This window comes from Amphiprion ocellaris, chromosome 12, assembly GCF_022539595.1.
Source record: "Amphiprion ocellaris isolate individual 3 ecotype Okinawa chromosome 12, ASM2253959v1, whole genome shotgun sequence".
In the NCBI taxonomy this organism is placed as follows: Eukaryota; Metazoa; Chordata; class Actinopteri; family Pomacentridae; genus Amphiprion; species Amphiprion ocellaris.
The window spans coordinates 7,290,768-7,307,866 of NC_072777.1; the positions used below are offsets into that span (position 1 = coordinate 7,290,768).

At 37.8% G+C, this 17,099-nt stretch overlaps 1 long non-coding RNA gene across 1 annotated transcript; it reads left to right on the top strand.

Moving 5' to 3' along the window:
• The first annotated feature begins 5,005 nt into the window (after positions 1–5,005).
• On the top strand, positions 5,006–15,945 carry LOC129350216 (uncharacterized). The gene is made up of 3 exons (XR_008603567.1): positions 5,006–5,500; positions 7,691–7,728; positions 11,367–15,945. It is a non-coding gene; the product is annotated as an uncharacterized LOC129350216 (long non-coding RNA).
• The last annotated feature ends 1,154 nt before the right edge of the window (positions 15,946–17,099 follow it).

A 17,099-nucleotide genomic window follows, 5' to 3' on the forward strand; every position in this document is an offset into this window, starting at 1 on the left:
TTTGCCATTCATGGAAATTCCAAAATGACCTCTGGAGAGCATTTTGGTGAAAATGATCCACTAATATCAAAGTTTATTTTCATTTACAAGATCTTAAATTCTTAAAGCCTCTTTTTAGTTGGTAATGAGCCATTAGAGGTGAACAGAAATATAGAATTTAACCCTAACAAACCGTTGTACAGTCCTTAATCTGCCCTGCATCCACACTCTCTGGAAACGTTATGCACCGTGACAGCACCTTTCTGCAAACAGGCATTTATTTTTTTTAAAAATTGATGTCTGGTTGGGTCCTTTTACTCTGAAGTTTACACAAGTGCAGACTGGATTAAGTTGATTTAGGCTCAGAGCTTAGGTTTTGATCGGTAGCCGCTGTCTGCTTTCAGCTGGAAAAGGACACCACCTCTTTATTTTCTGTTCTGTCTGCTTTCTATGAATAAAATTATTTGCACAAAACTCCGCTCATGTCTGTCAGAGGACCTTTAGTTGACCTGATGGTTATCAGATGTTATTGAAATTGGAGTGCAAATCAACGTGTGCATCTTGCAACATGTTTGTGAGAGTATAGATTACACATCCTGTGAACTGGCATCAGTTTACATTGCAGTGAGTCTGTTGGAAAGCAAAGGAAGCTTATTAGAGTGTTAACTTGTCACTCAACTTTATGGACTTAACCTTGTTCATGTTTATTTAGAGGAAAAACTCTATAAAATAGGAAAATATAAATTCAGAGGTTGCTTTATTATATTATTTTGATTCTTCCAGACCTACAAAAGTTTTTGGTGACTGATTTTTACTGTCAGGGCTGTTTTAAAATGCAAGTTTTCAGGACAAGCTTTCCTGAACTGCTCAGTGTGGTGATACCACTCTCGACCAGTAGGTAGTGCACTATGTTCACTATTGCACCATTACAGCTGAAAAAAATTAGCCTTGAAAATCTCCCTGACTTGCAACTTCTGCCGCTGAAGGCCTGTTGTTAGCCGAGCTCCGAATAAAGTTTTCAGGGATGAAAAAAAAAACACAGGCTGCAGTTTGCAGGGTAGAGAGTGAAAATAATTTTCAAAAAGTTGCAGATGCAAACATCTTGCACCTGAAAATGTGACAGTAGCATTTTTAAGCTCACAGAGCAGCAAACTGAATCTTCAGCTTGAGGTAGAACAGGAAATGTCAGAGAAAAAATGAGAAGCAGCAGAGGGTAACGTGCCAAAAACAAACCACAGGGCACAGAATAAACTTTTCACCTCTCAAGGGAAGTGGGTATTTGTGAGTTTGGCCTCAGTAGTGATAAAAGCTATCATTTTTCGTAATCTTGTTCCACTAAAACTGCTTGAAGATGCTTTTTTTTGTCAGCTGTCTCTGTTGTTGACTAATGCGGTAGACTTAATCTTGGCAGCCTCGTCTATCCTGTCTAGCATTTGTCTGTTGCAGTTGTGCCCTATTTTCCCCTGTTTGTCAGCATTTTGGCCCAGTTTTGCTTGAATCTCCGGCTACAACCACTGATCTTGTTTAAAAATTGAGATGCACTAAACATGCCAATGGGCAGCAGCTCTAAGGACTAAGGACTTCTAAGGACTATAACATAATTTAAATCGCTTATTTTCTCTCTAATGTATTTGCCACCAATACATTGTGCAGTCAGAACCCTTAATTTTCTCTTTTATATTCAAATACTATCATTGTTTTAACAGATTTTAATAGAAATTCTTATTTTTTTCCTTCAAGCATTGCTCTACTTTTGTATTTCAGTCACAAATTCACCTTAAGCTGTAAAATAAGGAGGTAAAGTGTAAAATCCAGCACGTGTGACAAACATACTTGCATTAATTTCACGGTGAGTAAAAACAGGACTACATGTCCCTCTGTCAGCCTTCTCCTTCCTCTGCAGGTTACCATAGCAGCAGCGAGTGTGTGACAGTCATGTGAAAACGAAGCTGATTGGATTAAAATACTTTGTGTGATCAGAGGTCAGGAATATGGCACATGTACTAAACACACATCGCCCGATTTAAACACACACACACACACGCGCACGCACAACCGAGACAGGTAGAAAGGTCAGTGCCGTTTGCAACACTTATGGGTTTTCAAGAACAAAAACTAACATTGTGTGAGCCTGCCAGCTCATCTTTGCCCTATCTTGATTAAATTTCCTGTCAAAGACACATACAGAACCACAAGACCGTCCACCCACACTCCACTCTTTTGTAATCTTAAAGAAACAGGACATTAAAATGACGTGACCTCAACCTTCAACTTCAGCCACTTCGTGTCAAAGTCACAGGAAACAGTGAAGCATGAAATTCAGACACGGCGCGTTTCAGTCGTGTTTCTGCCACAATGACTTCGCCATATTAGCTTTTAACTTTCACTGAAACAAATACGCACTTGGTTAAAAATTCATTTTGTGTTTACCGAGTCTTTCACTTCCACTGAACCTCGCAGATTTGATCTCATTTAATGGACTGACTTTACTGAATGGGCTGCTTTGAGCCAGTGTTTAACAGAAAACACTCAAATGTAATCCCTAAACTGGCAGAAATTAGCTGAAAAGGATGTGCATATAGTACTTCAACAGTGACATACGATACAGTAAATTTAAAAACAGCAAAGGTTGAAAAACAGTTTGCAGCCTCATTTTGGTTAAGTAACCAACAGTAGCATAAATAAAACTGAGAGCCTCCAATCATGCTACTGTACTAATTTGCGCTAAATGCTAAACTCAGCATGCTAAGCAGATATATGTTTCTTAATGTTCTCCATTTTATTTTTCAGTTTCAGTAATGCAATGATACAATTGCAACTGAAGCTGAAGTCATAACTCTTGCAGTTGTTTGTTGTTGTTTACTCATAAACAAAAGTTGTGATCTAGGTAAAAATCTGACCTGATGGTGGCGGCAGAGGTTGCGTCAAGGCCTCAGCAAATTTATTCCAACTGACACTGGTTGTTGGGGGTAATCAATCCATTTTACAGGGTGTCCATAAAGTCTCTTTACAATTTTAAGAATTTGTTACAAAGGCAGTTGATAAGATATCTTAACCAGATTTGTTTTATTGTAATCAGTGTTTATTAAAGTCTGTAATCACACTGAAATTGTGTGTTTCAGGTATCCTGTTGGTGAAAGAGGTGCTGTTAAATGAAACCCTAACAAATGGCGACTCCTCAGATCGGTGGATTGGAAGTTCCCTGGCCACCACGTTCACCAGATTTCAGACTTTCTATGGGGCTGTGTTAAAGATATCGTGTATCGGACAAAGATACAGGACATTACTGATTGAAGCAAAAGATTTCTGATGCCATTGCCACCACTGATGAGGTTATGCTACAGCGAACATGGCAAGAAATCGGGTACCGCCTTGATGTGATTCGTGCAACTAATGGTGCTCATATAGAGGTGTATTCAGTGAGGTATAAAAAACTTTGACAACCACTGATTACAATAAAACAAATCTGACTTTATGAACACCCTGTATATGGGGGAAAATATCAAGAGAGGGTTCTTCCTCTGGGGACACTAAATATTTGCACTGAATTTTACTGTAGTTCATTGAATAGTTGCAATTGATATATTGCAGTCTGCACTCAAAGTAGTGAGCTGACTGAAGGACTGGCATCCCTTGGGCATTGCTACTTACATGGCTAAAAATAACACATCTCCTTGTCTTGAGAGGTTTTCTACACGTATGCAGTGGGTATGGTCAAACCAGTTACTGCACTGGTACTATTTTGACCCCAGTTGAGTCCGCTTTGAACTATTTAATGGTCATTTATTTCATAATTGAAGTAGGTACAAGAACTATCAAGACACCCTATGGTGAAAATCAAGTTTTTTATTTTGTTGACATGTCCATTTGGGTTTTTATATGTGCTAGATGACATATATTATGAGCAAAAGCATCAGTTCACGCCATAGCTGTGCATTTCTGCCTCGAAGCTGTAGCTTACAGATGACAGAAACATGGATTCAGACAGCTACGGTTTCATACGTAACAAATGTCAGCTTAGATTGTGGGTTTTCCATATCATTGTTCTGTTTAGGGTTGATTTCGGGTTTGAACATTCGTGGCTACATTACTCCAGTAATGTAATTTGCCATTAAGTAAGAGATAGAGTAGTTTTACAGTGTTTCAGCATATTCATAGGTGAGCTGGTGTGCTTGAGTTATAGCAGGTGGGTGGACACTTCATAGATGTGCATATTATAGAGGAATTAATGGTGTTAGGGAGGGGTTATTGTCATTTTAAAAATTCTAACTTATGCTAACTACCAAGAAAGAAACCTGAATTCCTCACATTGAACTGATTCCCAGCAGCAGTGAAGTGCGAATTAAAAACATGACAGCTGTCTGCCATGTTATTTATTCAGCAATCAACACATGCACATGCAATGTGTGATTTGTTTTTACTTTAGTTTGCTGCTTTCTGGCGTTTTGACAGGGTTTGTGTGGAAGCTTGAGATCAGTTTTTGCTGCCTTTGTGCAATTTTCTAACATATTTATCATATTCTACTGGTTATTATTCCATTTCATTTACCTCCCATATTGTATATATTGGCCTCCTTTGCAGATGTTGTCATTTTTAATACTGTTTTGCTATATATGTACATTTGAGTCTATTAATGTTGATTTTATTTCTTATTGCTTGTTGTTGTGCACCGTCCAGCGGAAGCTATTTATATTTTGGTCATGCCATGTACGATGACAATAAGGCCATTCTAATTCTAAGTTTAATGTGATAGCTGTTTTTTGCATTTCTTAAGGAGGATGCATTAATTTCCCGGCCGCCTAGAAGCTTCCCAGTGGGCTGCTTCACCTGTACGCCTTGCTAGAGTCTAGGCATTATCTCTTTCTTTGAACAAAATAGATGGTATCATGGGAGAACCAAGGACTTGATCCATTTTTAATCAAATGTTCTCCTATATAATCCTTCTTTTTTTTTTTTTTTTTTTAAAGCTTTTTGATGTTTGCAATAGTGTTTGAAGTCCTGGTCAGCTGGTGTGCTGGAGCTGTAGCAGGTGCCTGGAAAGCAATGGTGTAGGAAGGGAATATTTTAATGCAAATCGTCTAACTTTGATAAGTACAGATGGGTTTTTCTGGGTTTAATCATTACCTCAAGAGGAACGTTAAACGAAAGCTGAATTGGTGCTTGAATCTAATTTTTTATAGGCCAGTCAAATACAAAATATGTCATACAGTGAGAACAAAATGGAAATTCTGTCTTATGACGTGGCTGCTGGTTTCCTACTGAAAATCCGTAGTGTGGTGGGAAGATGCAGCTGATGTGAACCTGTGGATGCGTCCATCAGGTCTTCTGTAATGGCCACAATAAAAACGATGGCTTCCCACCTCATCCTAGCTGCTTCCCCAGTCTCTTCCCCTTCATCCTCTTCTCCTCAAACTCCCGTCTGATCCAATCAGAGCCGAGGGAAGCTGCGGAGACGGCAGCTGTACGGCAGAGGACAGGGTCATAAAGCGCAGAGGGCCGAAAGAGGAAGTCAAGGGACCTGGTGAGTTATTGCCCCACAAACGTACACACCGGGGCCTGGGAACCGGGAGCTTCTCACAGGGGGGGTTAGCATGGAGGGTTTTTGCACAGGCCTGGACCTGCTCTGCACTTCTTGTATGCTTTATCACCTCATCACAGGGAAATGATGACCCCTCATACCTTCCTGTCATACTGCATGTCTATTAAAAAAAAAAAACAACACACCTTCAACTCAGTAATAAAATCAATGTAGTAAATTATCCTCCATCCCACTGCTACATGTTTACCCACATCTCATGCTGAAAATTGCCCTTTAGGCATATAAAAAAAATACGCCAAGAACAAAAACAGGATATAGAGTGGGAAGAGAGAGATGTGAGAAAGTGAGAAAGAGGAGGAACAAACAATATTCACCAAAGTAAAACGTATGTCACGCGAGATGAGCCATGAGTCAATTCCAGGTCAAAAACACACCTCTGCAAAACTGAAATGTATGTCAAGAATTACTGTAAAAGTCTCAGATTAATTTCCCAATGTAATGCACTGTAGGGTAAATATTTATCACGACACCTTCGCTCTTTTCCCAGCTGTATTTTCATGTATCTCTCCGTTTCTCCTAACAGATAACACTGCTGCTGTATTAATAGTGTTGCATCTTGAACACATGCATGAGCTGCGGCTGTGAGAAAGTGAGGGCCGAAGTGTGAATTCCAGCCATGGCTGTCTTTTAACAGCTTGTGAATTTATGATACAATTAACCCTGGAAGATATGCCGAGCGCACTCACTTTACACTCTCTCTGGAACTTTCAACGTGTGAGTCAAAAGCACAAACATGCAGGGAAACATGGTGCGCACATATGTTACACATTGAGCATGAAGAAAAGCCCGAAACATTCCCAAAACATGCTCAACCAGGTTCGAGATGTTGCATAAAATCAGCAGCAGATGATGTCAGGCGGTGAGAATTTACTGGATTTTAAAAAACACAAATAGATGGAAAAACTTTGTTATTGAAGGAAATGAAAAAAGTGCAAATGAGTGATGAAACACAGGCCTGTTTACAGCTCTGTGAAAATACATTTTTCAGCAGAATAATTTTCTCAACTCATAAAAGGCACTAAATATATAGTGCCTTTGTATGTCATCATGATTTGGGCCTCCTAACAAACACTATTTAACATGTTTTTAGTGTGTGTACACTGTAAAAAATATTCCATAAAAAACTGAAAATCTGGCAGCAAGTGTGCAACAAAACATACAAAAAATCTTGAATACTGTCACGTTCAAAAACTGTAACGAATTGTGGGATTAACAGCAAATATCTCTAAAATAATGACATTTTTAGCTGATTGGAATAAAATTTAACTGTAATTTTATGGTCACTTTACACTGTAAAAGCATAAATGACTTTTGATGTGGACATTATTTACAGTTTTAGCTTGCTTATTTATGGCTCATTAACAAATTAATAATATTTTCTGTGATTTTTACATGATATTACGTGCAATTTAACAAACACTGCAAAACATTTTTTTAATTATTTATCATTTTCAACCCTTAATATCCATAATTTTCTTTCATATAACAGCAAACATTTGTAAAATCATGACTATTTTGCTGATTTAAATATATTTTTATGTATATATTTTAAAAAGTGTAATTTTACAGTAAACAGCAAAATATTTTAAAAATTGATTTATTTTTAGTCCTAGTCCTTTGTATATATTTTTTTTTCCAAATAAGAACAAATATCTTTAATTTGCCATTATTTTGGCTGGCAAAAATAGGGTAATTTTATCATCAAACAGAAAAGAATGAATAATCATTCATAAATAAATGTTTTGGTTTTTTTTAACAATTTACACGTAAATTAATACTTATTTTTGTGTGATTTTACTAGTTATTATTTGTAATTTAAAAAAACTGGACAAATATGTAGAATAACAATAAACTGTTAAAAAAAATCCCAGTTACATACTATTTAAAACCTTTATTTTTTACAATTTAATTCTTCTATTCTATGCCTAACATAATTTTAACGTTCCCCACTTTTTTGTCCATGACCCATGATATTTGTACCCTCTACTTGTATGTGTGTAATAGTTGTTTTATGCACTTTAATTCATACGCCGTCTTTTATTTGTGACTACTTCATCTATATTCTGTTTCTCACATTCTCCTTCCATTGGTTTGACCCAAATGCCCCTTTAGGCCTCAGGGATCAGGACCTGATGGAGGAGGCCTGAGAAGTACGTGCCAGTATCTCTGTGTGTTTATGCTTTGGCATTAGTGTTTGCACAAGTGTCTTTGCGTGTGCGTACATCTGCGTACCCTTGTATACTGCGTGTTAATGTATGGGATGACCTTAGGTGGGAGTTGCACGACTCAGTCTGGCCTCCCTGAGACCTTTCTCAAATCCAGATATCATCAGCAGCATAACAGATAGATTTGTTCTCATGAATTACTTGCAGCGGTTATGGTTTCACCTTCAGATTACCCACCGTGACTCCCTGTTTCTAAACCAGTACCACCAACTCTAAACTTTTAAATACACCTCCACTTTTAGTTAAAGTTTTTCTACACTATAAAACACACACAATAATGTGCGTTCCTTTGGTTTGTGCAGTGTTAAATATTCTTCCTTCTTCTTCAAAGACATAGTTCCTGGTTACATAAGAGTCATATGTTCACTTTGGGTTAATCTGACCCGGTGCAGCAGCACAGTCATGGTTTTTCCACAACAGATTACATTAATCATACTTACATTAGTGATTTGCTCCTCGACATACAAACTGGAGGAGAAATCCAGACTAGCACTAACCTCGACATTAACACTATAACTCAGAAAGCCAGTCTTTTGTTGAAACATGTTTTTTTTTGTAGTCAGACTGGTATCAGATCCACACAGTTGCTGCATGTTTCTCTGCATGCTCACATGTCTCATAATTTAGGCCTTTATTTTATTTTTATCTGCATATTTGCTTCCTCTGCTGCAGACAGTAAAACTATTCATCCCAGAAGCTGTTTTAGAAAACTTAGGAATGTTTGCTCACCACAAATGAGAATTCTGCATGCATGAGTGCATATGTGGTGTGTGTGTGTGTGTGTGTGTGTGTGTGTGTGTGTGTGTGTGTGTGTGTGTGTGTGTGTATTTAAATCCTATCAATGTTCCAAATCTGTTTACTACTCATTGCCCTAAAGCGTTACTTAAAGGCATTACAAACTATAGTGTTGCCTTGTGATGTTCTGTGTAGTTTAACTTCCTGCTTTGCACAAGTCAGAATCTAAACTGTTCATTGAGAAGTGAACTCAGCTGAATCCTGTTTCATGGTGACTCCAGGATAACTGAGAACAGTAATAATGCCAGTGTGTGAGGCTAATATGCCACTTAGGCCACATGCTGCAGCTCATCCGTGAGTTGTTTGTGACTAAAGGAGTCGGGAAGCAGGGTGGTGTTATATATGTGTGCGCGTGGGTGGGGAATATAAACCTTGCAGGACCCAGATGACACTGCCGGGGCAGTTATTTTCCCACAGTGCAGTATAAATAGCCCGCTAGTGTGGGGTGATGGTGGGCATGCTGGGGCGCTCAAGGGAGGATCCCATCCACACACAACAGCACATTCCTGTCCACCTGGCCCTGCCAGAGCCCAGGTCAGCTTACAGGATGTGTTCACATGCGCATACACACCTCCCTCCTCACACCTTTCCTTCATCACCTGTTTTCCTCACCTCCCTGCCAGCACCCCTCTCCTCCTCATCAGGGACCCTCCGACCGAGGTCTCTGCCCACATCACGCTTCGGTCACATCGTGCCTTCGCACTCGCTGACTCTCCACCTCTGACCACTGTGGAACGCCATGACGCACACGATCGCTCACACGCACTATCTTGATTTCTCACACAAACATACTCACAAAATCCTTGCTTTCCTTGAGGAAGCTGACGGCTGCCAAACGCTACATTAGTGTAACGTGTACTGTACTTGGTGTCCAACGCCACAGGGTACCAGCCTCTAATGAAAACTGGAGATAACTTTACTTTTGCATGTTGTCTGCAACATGACGCAGTTGGCTCTGCGATGTGCACTATAAAAAAAAATCTATGAAACAAAATCCGTGACGATCTGGCAGTAAGGGTGCCAGAAAAAATACGTTACAAACAGGTAAATACTGGAATGGTCAAAAACTGTGACAATAACAGTAAATGTCTGTATAATAATCTTTCTAATTTTTTTCTGTCTAGACACACAAAGTGATGTGATTCATGCCTTCTTTTCACCAACATTTTTACTGCACTTAAGGCTCCACAGCTTTTACAGCTTTTTACAGGAAAATAACCAAATTTAAGATTGAAGATTACTGTAGTTTATATAAAAAGTTCTGTCACAAATGGTGAAAAACTGGCAGAAAGGGTGCCAGAAAAAATACATTAAAAACAAGTAAATACTGCTACTGTTAAAAACTGTGTAAATAACTGCAAATGTCTGTAAAAAAAATAAAAATAATAATAATAATAAAAATGGTAAAATTGTTTAGTTTTATGATCACCCTAATACAAGAATGAATTACTGTTACTGTCAACGTGTAAATGAATTCCCTTTCCTATGATTTTACCAGCTATTGCCCCTATTAATAATAATAATAATAATAATAATAATAATAATAATAATAATAAATAAAGTACAATAAAATAATATAAAATACTATTAACTATTTTTCAGTCCTTAATATACATAATTCTTTCTTTCAAATAACATCAAATACCTGTTAAATAATATTTTTGCACATTGAAGTACAGTAAAAAAACCAACAAAAAACAACATCATTTTACAGTTAAACTGCACAAAAAGTAGAAATTTCTATTTTTAAAATTACAGATTCTTAAGATGAAAATTTAGATTTTTTTTCTCTGTGATTTTACAAGTTTTTTTTTTTTAACAAAATAGAGAAAATCTGTAAAATAACGGCACATTTCTTTTTTTTATATTGCAGTGGTATATTTTTTAAAGCTCATTTTGTACAGTGTGGTATTATTTAGTGATTCAACAGCTTGACAATTAATCAAGCAATTACAAACTCAGATGCCAATCTCAGCGTTATTTTAGTGGACTATATAGTCAAAGTGAACCAGTTTTGAGTGATTACAAGCAAAGATAACACTGTGAGATTTTTGTTTATGGCTATTCACGGTGCCTATATCAATATTTTACAATAAAACTGAGGCCAGTAAAAAATTTGCGCAGGTATGTTTACTTTCTTTGGAGATTATCCCGTGTCTAAGCAAGTAAATGATTACACTGATTTAGTGCTGATCTGTGAGCTTTTTGAACTTATTATCAGCCCCAATGTTGACATTTGGTTCATATAACCTCAAGTTCACACAGACTTGACTACCAAATACCAGACGATTAATAGTAGCTGTACTATAGTTGTACAAGCAGTAGTAGTAATACTAAAAGTACAAGCAGTAGTAGTATAAAATAGCTGTTAGAGTCGTAGAAGTAGTATCAGCATTTGTAATAGTATTACAAGTTGTAGTAGCAGTGCCAGTATCAGCAGCAGTAGTTAGTGTATTTAGTGCATTACTATTACTACCACCAATACTACCAATAGTAGTTATGAAGCCTAACTCATGTATATCCAGATTACCATCTATGTTCTTCCTCCAAACCCATTTTATGATTGGGATTACAGGCAGTTCTTTAGGACTGCTCTCAAATAATTGAAATGTTACTAAACAAGGCTATACTTATCAAATTAAATAGCTCTGGTCTCCAGTATATTGGTGAATTTGGTTCTTTGTACTCAATTTATTAGCATGATTTCTTTTTAATATGTTGTGTACAGACTTAATTACTTCTCTGTCTACTTTTCTTACTCCATGTAGGTTTCCCAGAGACTATGGGTTGAGGAGGAATTGGAAGTTTGTCGGCTTAGACCTGGTGTCATTCCATCAGTGTTAAACTTCCCGGCTCATCTTGGAAGAGTATGTGCCAGAAAGACCATGACCAAGCAGCCTTGAGATCTTAGGCAGCGTCTCCCTGAGGTGGGTGTCAACGGTGTTCACAGTCAGGTCTGTGGTAATCCTGTCAAAAAACAAAACAGAAAAAAATCTAGATTATAAATCAACATGTAACCAAAGCACTCTGTGTATAACGCCATAGTATAGGATGTAGTTCAGAAAATGTCAAAGTATAGTATGCTTTACTCAAGAATAACATAGTATGGCCTGTAGTTCATAGTACAGCATGTTGGCAAGGAAAAAAAAAAACATAGATTATTATGTGGTTCAAAAAGCGCAAAATGATAGGATGTTGCCTAAAATTGTCATGTATGATATGTGGTTCAAAAAATGTCATAATTTAGTATATTGTCAAAATAGTATGTAATTCAAGAAAACATCAGAGTATATGTCATCTAAAAAATGCCATAGAATAATAATTTCATTGCACAAGTAAAAGTATAGAAATTTTTAAAAACTGTTTGAATTCTTATGTTGCTAAAAAAAAACCCAAAAAAACTAAAACAGTCACAATAATATGTCAGTTAAAAAAGCCTATAGTATAGCGTGTCGCCCAACAAACATCATAGTATAGCATGTCACTCTAAAAACATCACAGTATAGCCTTTAGTCCACAGCTGTCAGTAGGTGAGGAGCAAAACAGAAACAGTCCAAACGCTGGTTTCCAGAGGGTTAGTTGAGAATTTATTTGAAAGAGTAAGTTTACAACAACACAACATGTGAGGGGGTTAAAAACAAATGGGTGTTAGTAAAATAAAAATAAATTAACAGAACTAAAAGTGAACTTCATGTTGACATTGATGGGCATTCCAACCAGGAACAGAGTAAAAGATAATCAATAGGGGAAAAAACCTCTTTCTGTTCACCTCTTAAAACCCCAAAACACACCGCATGGGTTCCCTGTTTTCCTTTGTGAACAATTCAAAGGTCCCTCTCTATCTCCCCACACATCCACCAACCACTGGAACACATCTCCAAAGTTCTGTGGGGCCAGCTCAGCTTCCCCTCAGAAGAAGTGCGTCCACCTGCCAGATGAAGGAGCCTTTTGAGAGGCAGCTGGCATCGTGATTGGACTGTACGTTGGTCTGTTCCAATCCAGCTTCAGCTCCAGAGACGGCAAGCGGGACGAGTCAACGGAGGCCGGATGGACGAAGGCATGCAGCTGAGTACAATCCAGAAAACAACAGAGGAGGAATGCAGCGACCCAGGGCCAGAACAAAGAGTAGTATAGTATGTCTCTTAGAAAACATCATAGTATAGCCTTTGGGATGAAAAAACACCATCATATACATCGTAGATTGTACAAATAACAAGTCAAAGGAAAGAGACATACATTGTAGAATTGTAGTAATTGTGGGCTGACGGATTTACTGATTATCAGTATTTGATTTTGTACTGATTTACAGTAATAAATACATTTAAAAATGGCGCTACTTTGGCTCTGAACCTTTATCTACCTGTGGTCGCTCTGTGTTCTGGAGTAATTTGATTGGCTATATGTCACAAATAAAACTCCTTTAACTTAACATCAGTAAACAAAACAAAAATGCATCAACAAAGTTTTCTGTTTGAGTTTGTGTTCTTTTAAGTTTAACTCTAAGATTTTAAATAATTTCATTTACTGCAAAAGGATAAGCTGCTCCAAATGTCTCACTAATAATCATTATCAGCCTTAAAAACCCACAAAACACCCCTCTATACTTGACCACAATTAGTACAGTCCGGTTCCCCCTTCTATAAATCTGCTTGGAATCGTCCACTTCCTGTTTGTCAAAGTGGCCTTCTACCTGGACAGGTTTTGTTGGAGCTCATGCAGCAAACATTTTGGGTAACTGCACTTTAATATGGATGGATGACACTGAATTAGAGTCTGTTTTAATGAGACTGAGTTAAGATGTGTAGCTCTGTCATTAAATAGTAAAGTATGTTTCAGAATTCACAGAGAGAAGTCTGAAATGTTTGTTAGGTTGGCGTCCCACATGTTGTTTGGCTCAGCTAAAGCTAACTCTGTCTGACTTCTGGATCTCTTGAGTTGCTTGTTGTTAAAATGTCTTGCTAGAGGTGCTGAAGCTCAGAAAGTCTGAGATGTTTGTTCAAAATAAGCTCATACTCAAGTCTTATCTGAACTGTCCTCTTTTGTTTGAACTTTCCCTAAACTTAGGAGTTAATGACAGAGCAGCACATCCAGACTCAGTCTCATTTATGTAGAGATTAAACTTCAGTGTCATTCATTGATGTTAAAGTGCAGTTTTTCAAATGTTTGTTGCACATGCTCCCGACCAAAGCAGTACAGGTGGAAAATGCTGTGAAGAGAAAGCTCCAGAGGATGAATATCACACATTTACGTTGGAAATAAATGTCCTTTAATTAGACATTGTCATGCAAAAGTTGGATTTCCCTTTAATGATGTTAAAATTTTTGTTGAGTGCTTTGTTGATGTTGGTTTCTAAATGTTTTTTGACACTCGGCCCCAAAGATTAATACCTTCTACGGTTTACCAGCTGCAACAATCTATATCCCTAACAGTATAGTACGGCCAAAACGCAGAAGAAAAAAACCCCAACTTTATTCTAAAAATTTTTTGGCTACTTTGGATTAATATTAAATTATGAACATATGTTAAATTTAATATTCATTTTTGTGGATACATTACAACTGTCAGGACCTAACTCTCCAACCCTAACCCTACCCCTAGACTTTCTATTGGATTGATACACCTTTACTGACAGACAACATGCGGGTTCATATAGCGCTGCGGGTTAAACCACTGACGTATGTATTAGGTCCCCAACGCTGAGGCCCTGGTTCGATTCCCACTCGCAACCCCGTGCCATAGGAAGTGCTCTCATTCTTATTTCTACCCCCTTGTCTGGCTGTCTCTCACTACACCTATTCATGAAATAACTGAAAAAAACTACAACACTTATTTACAAAGTTACATGTTTAGTTATTAAATAAACTTCTTGATTTTCTTACTTCTTTTTTTGTCCAACTTTATAAATGTTTTTTTTGTCTTAACTTTTCCCCCTTTCATTTAATGGCATTTTGTTAGATACTTTATTTCTTTCATCTTCTTCTTCTTCTTTCAAGATTTTTACCCCAACCTTAACAATGTTACAAACCCTTACATTACAATAAAAATACTTCTGTTGTAAAAATCACAACTTTGTCAATTTTTCTATTTATCCATTCCACTTATTTGTTTAGCACCTTTGACACAGGTGACAAAACTAAACAAGCACATAGAAAAAAACCATGCTAAAACTATGATGAAAACTCCCACACATACAAAAACCAAATATTTAACATGTTCATTAAATCTTTTGTGCCCAGGGGATGGAGAAAATTTCTTGAAACCTTCTTGGCCTCACATGGTCAATCATTTTCAATATTAACTTAATTTTCAGTCGAATAAAACTGGGAACTGCAGAGCAACACAAAAACCAACTATATCTCCTGTTTTCTCCTTTAATGACTACTCTTCTTGTGCTTTCAGACCAAAGAACTACTAACTCTTCACAACCTGCTCAAACTCTTGGTACAGGACCTCACCACACGGGTCAAGAAGGTTTCTGTCTCATTTCTACTCTGAAGATCACCTTCTCCTACTCAAACTGCTGACAAATGTTTCTACTGCTCTAAAATCTGTGTAACCCATATGAAAACGCAGTGTTGGGTTTACTTAGCATATTTGAATTTTTAGTTTCTGTAACTTTAATTTAAATATCGGAATTTATTAATATAGCTGTAATAGGATGATTGTAGTCACTTTAAGCAGCCGCTAGGTGGCTCTGTGCGCTCAGTGTAGAGAATCTAGTAGACGTGCGCATTGCATGCTGGGATATAGACACCCCAGCTAAGCCAGATTCTAAAGCTGCTACAGTACATTCATCACAGTTATTGATATTTTATTTAAGAAAAACCGCTTTAATTTTAAAGTTAAGAGTGTGTACATGTTTTGAGGTGTCCCGAAAGAGTCCCACACCGCTGCGACGGCAGGATTTGTTTTCTTTTGTTTTTCTCCACCGAGGACTCCGATTGGTTTTTTCTTGATGCTGGATCTACAGTCAGTGGACAGCAGTGATTCCAACCAGGGTTAAAGAGGATCCAGAATTCTCCATCTTCATCATCTTCATGAAGATTCATGTTGGCAGATAAGATTTAAACGGCGCGCAGTAACCATACAAACACACACACACTACCCGGGTAGAACACAATATACACACACACACACACACACACTGAATGAACTGGGACAGACATGGATTTAAACTGAACGCTTTGGACCGGACTTTGATAGACTTTGATATCACACAGCGTCAGGCTGTGAAAGGACACTTTATTTTGTTTTATTTCTTTTTATATTGGGATTTTAAAAGTGAATTTGTGCCACTTCATGTCAATTTTTGAAATAAATATGTTTTTGTTTACCTTTTTACATTAACCATCCCTTGCTCCTTGAGTCGAACCAGACTACAGTAGTCGAGTAAAGGTTGTTCTTACTGGGTTACATCTGCTCTCCAGAACTTCCTACAAATAATCTCTAAGTCTCTTCTGCTGCAGGTTGCTTTGTAGAACTGTTCCAGAAAACCTCACTAAACCACATGGAGGGGCCTCAAGATAGAAACTCCAAATGAAACTCCTCCAAATGAAACCATACAAAAACCAAACTAACACAACCCAAACGCTAAAGTCTCCTGCAGCCTACCAAAGAAGCTCTGACAACAGACAATCAGGACAGGAACTCTTACCTTCTGGACAACCAACGCTGGTTCACAAACAAGAATACAGAATGTGTCTAAGCAAAAACCTCTAAAGACTCACTACTGCCAAGATAAAGACACAACTCAGCTGCACCAAATCCACTAATCACTGCACACATTAGCACCATGTGCTAACTGTGGCTAAAGAACCACATTTACCAAGACAACTATCCAGTACAAATCCCTAAAACACACCAAGAAACACACTAAAGATGATTGTACTGCTGGAAGCTGCAAGCCAACGCCTAAAGAACAAACTAAAGCAACAGAGCCAAACCCCGTTCACTGATGAAAAGAAACAGAGGAAATGTATGTCTGCAGCTAAATAAAGCAGGAGTACACTCCGCTGCTCAGGTGTTCCTGATAACACCAAGCAGCCACCTGGACAGCCAATAGGAACACAGCTTACTGTAAGTCCAGAGGGCTGGCTTAGTGAAGGACATTTAGTTTAAATTTGAAGCATAAAGTTAACATCGAAAGTTGAAAACCACCTTCTGATACCTGAAGTCTCTGAGTTTTCACACAAAGAACACCTGAACATGTCAAACTGTTTCCATAGTAGAACCCTCATTGTAAATACATCATAGTATGGTGTGTTGCTGAAAAAACATTAGGACCCGGCTGTCAGGGGACAAACATGTAAGAAACATGAGAACAGAGAGAACCCAACCAGTAGGTCACAGTTTATCATCCCCCAGTCATCTCCTGAAGTCCACATGGTGAGAGACATCAGTATCTGGTTGTTAATTTACCAGAGGATGCTTATAATCATGCTGATGTGGTCTGTACTCTACAGTATTATAGTGACTCAATAAATGCCTAAGTTGTTTTTTTT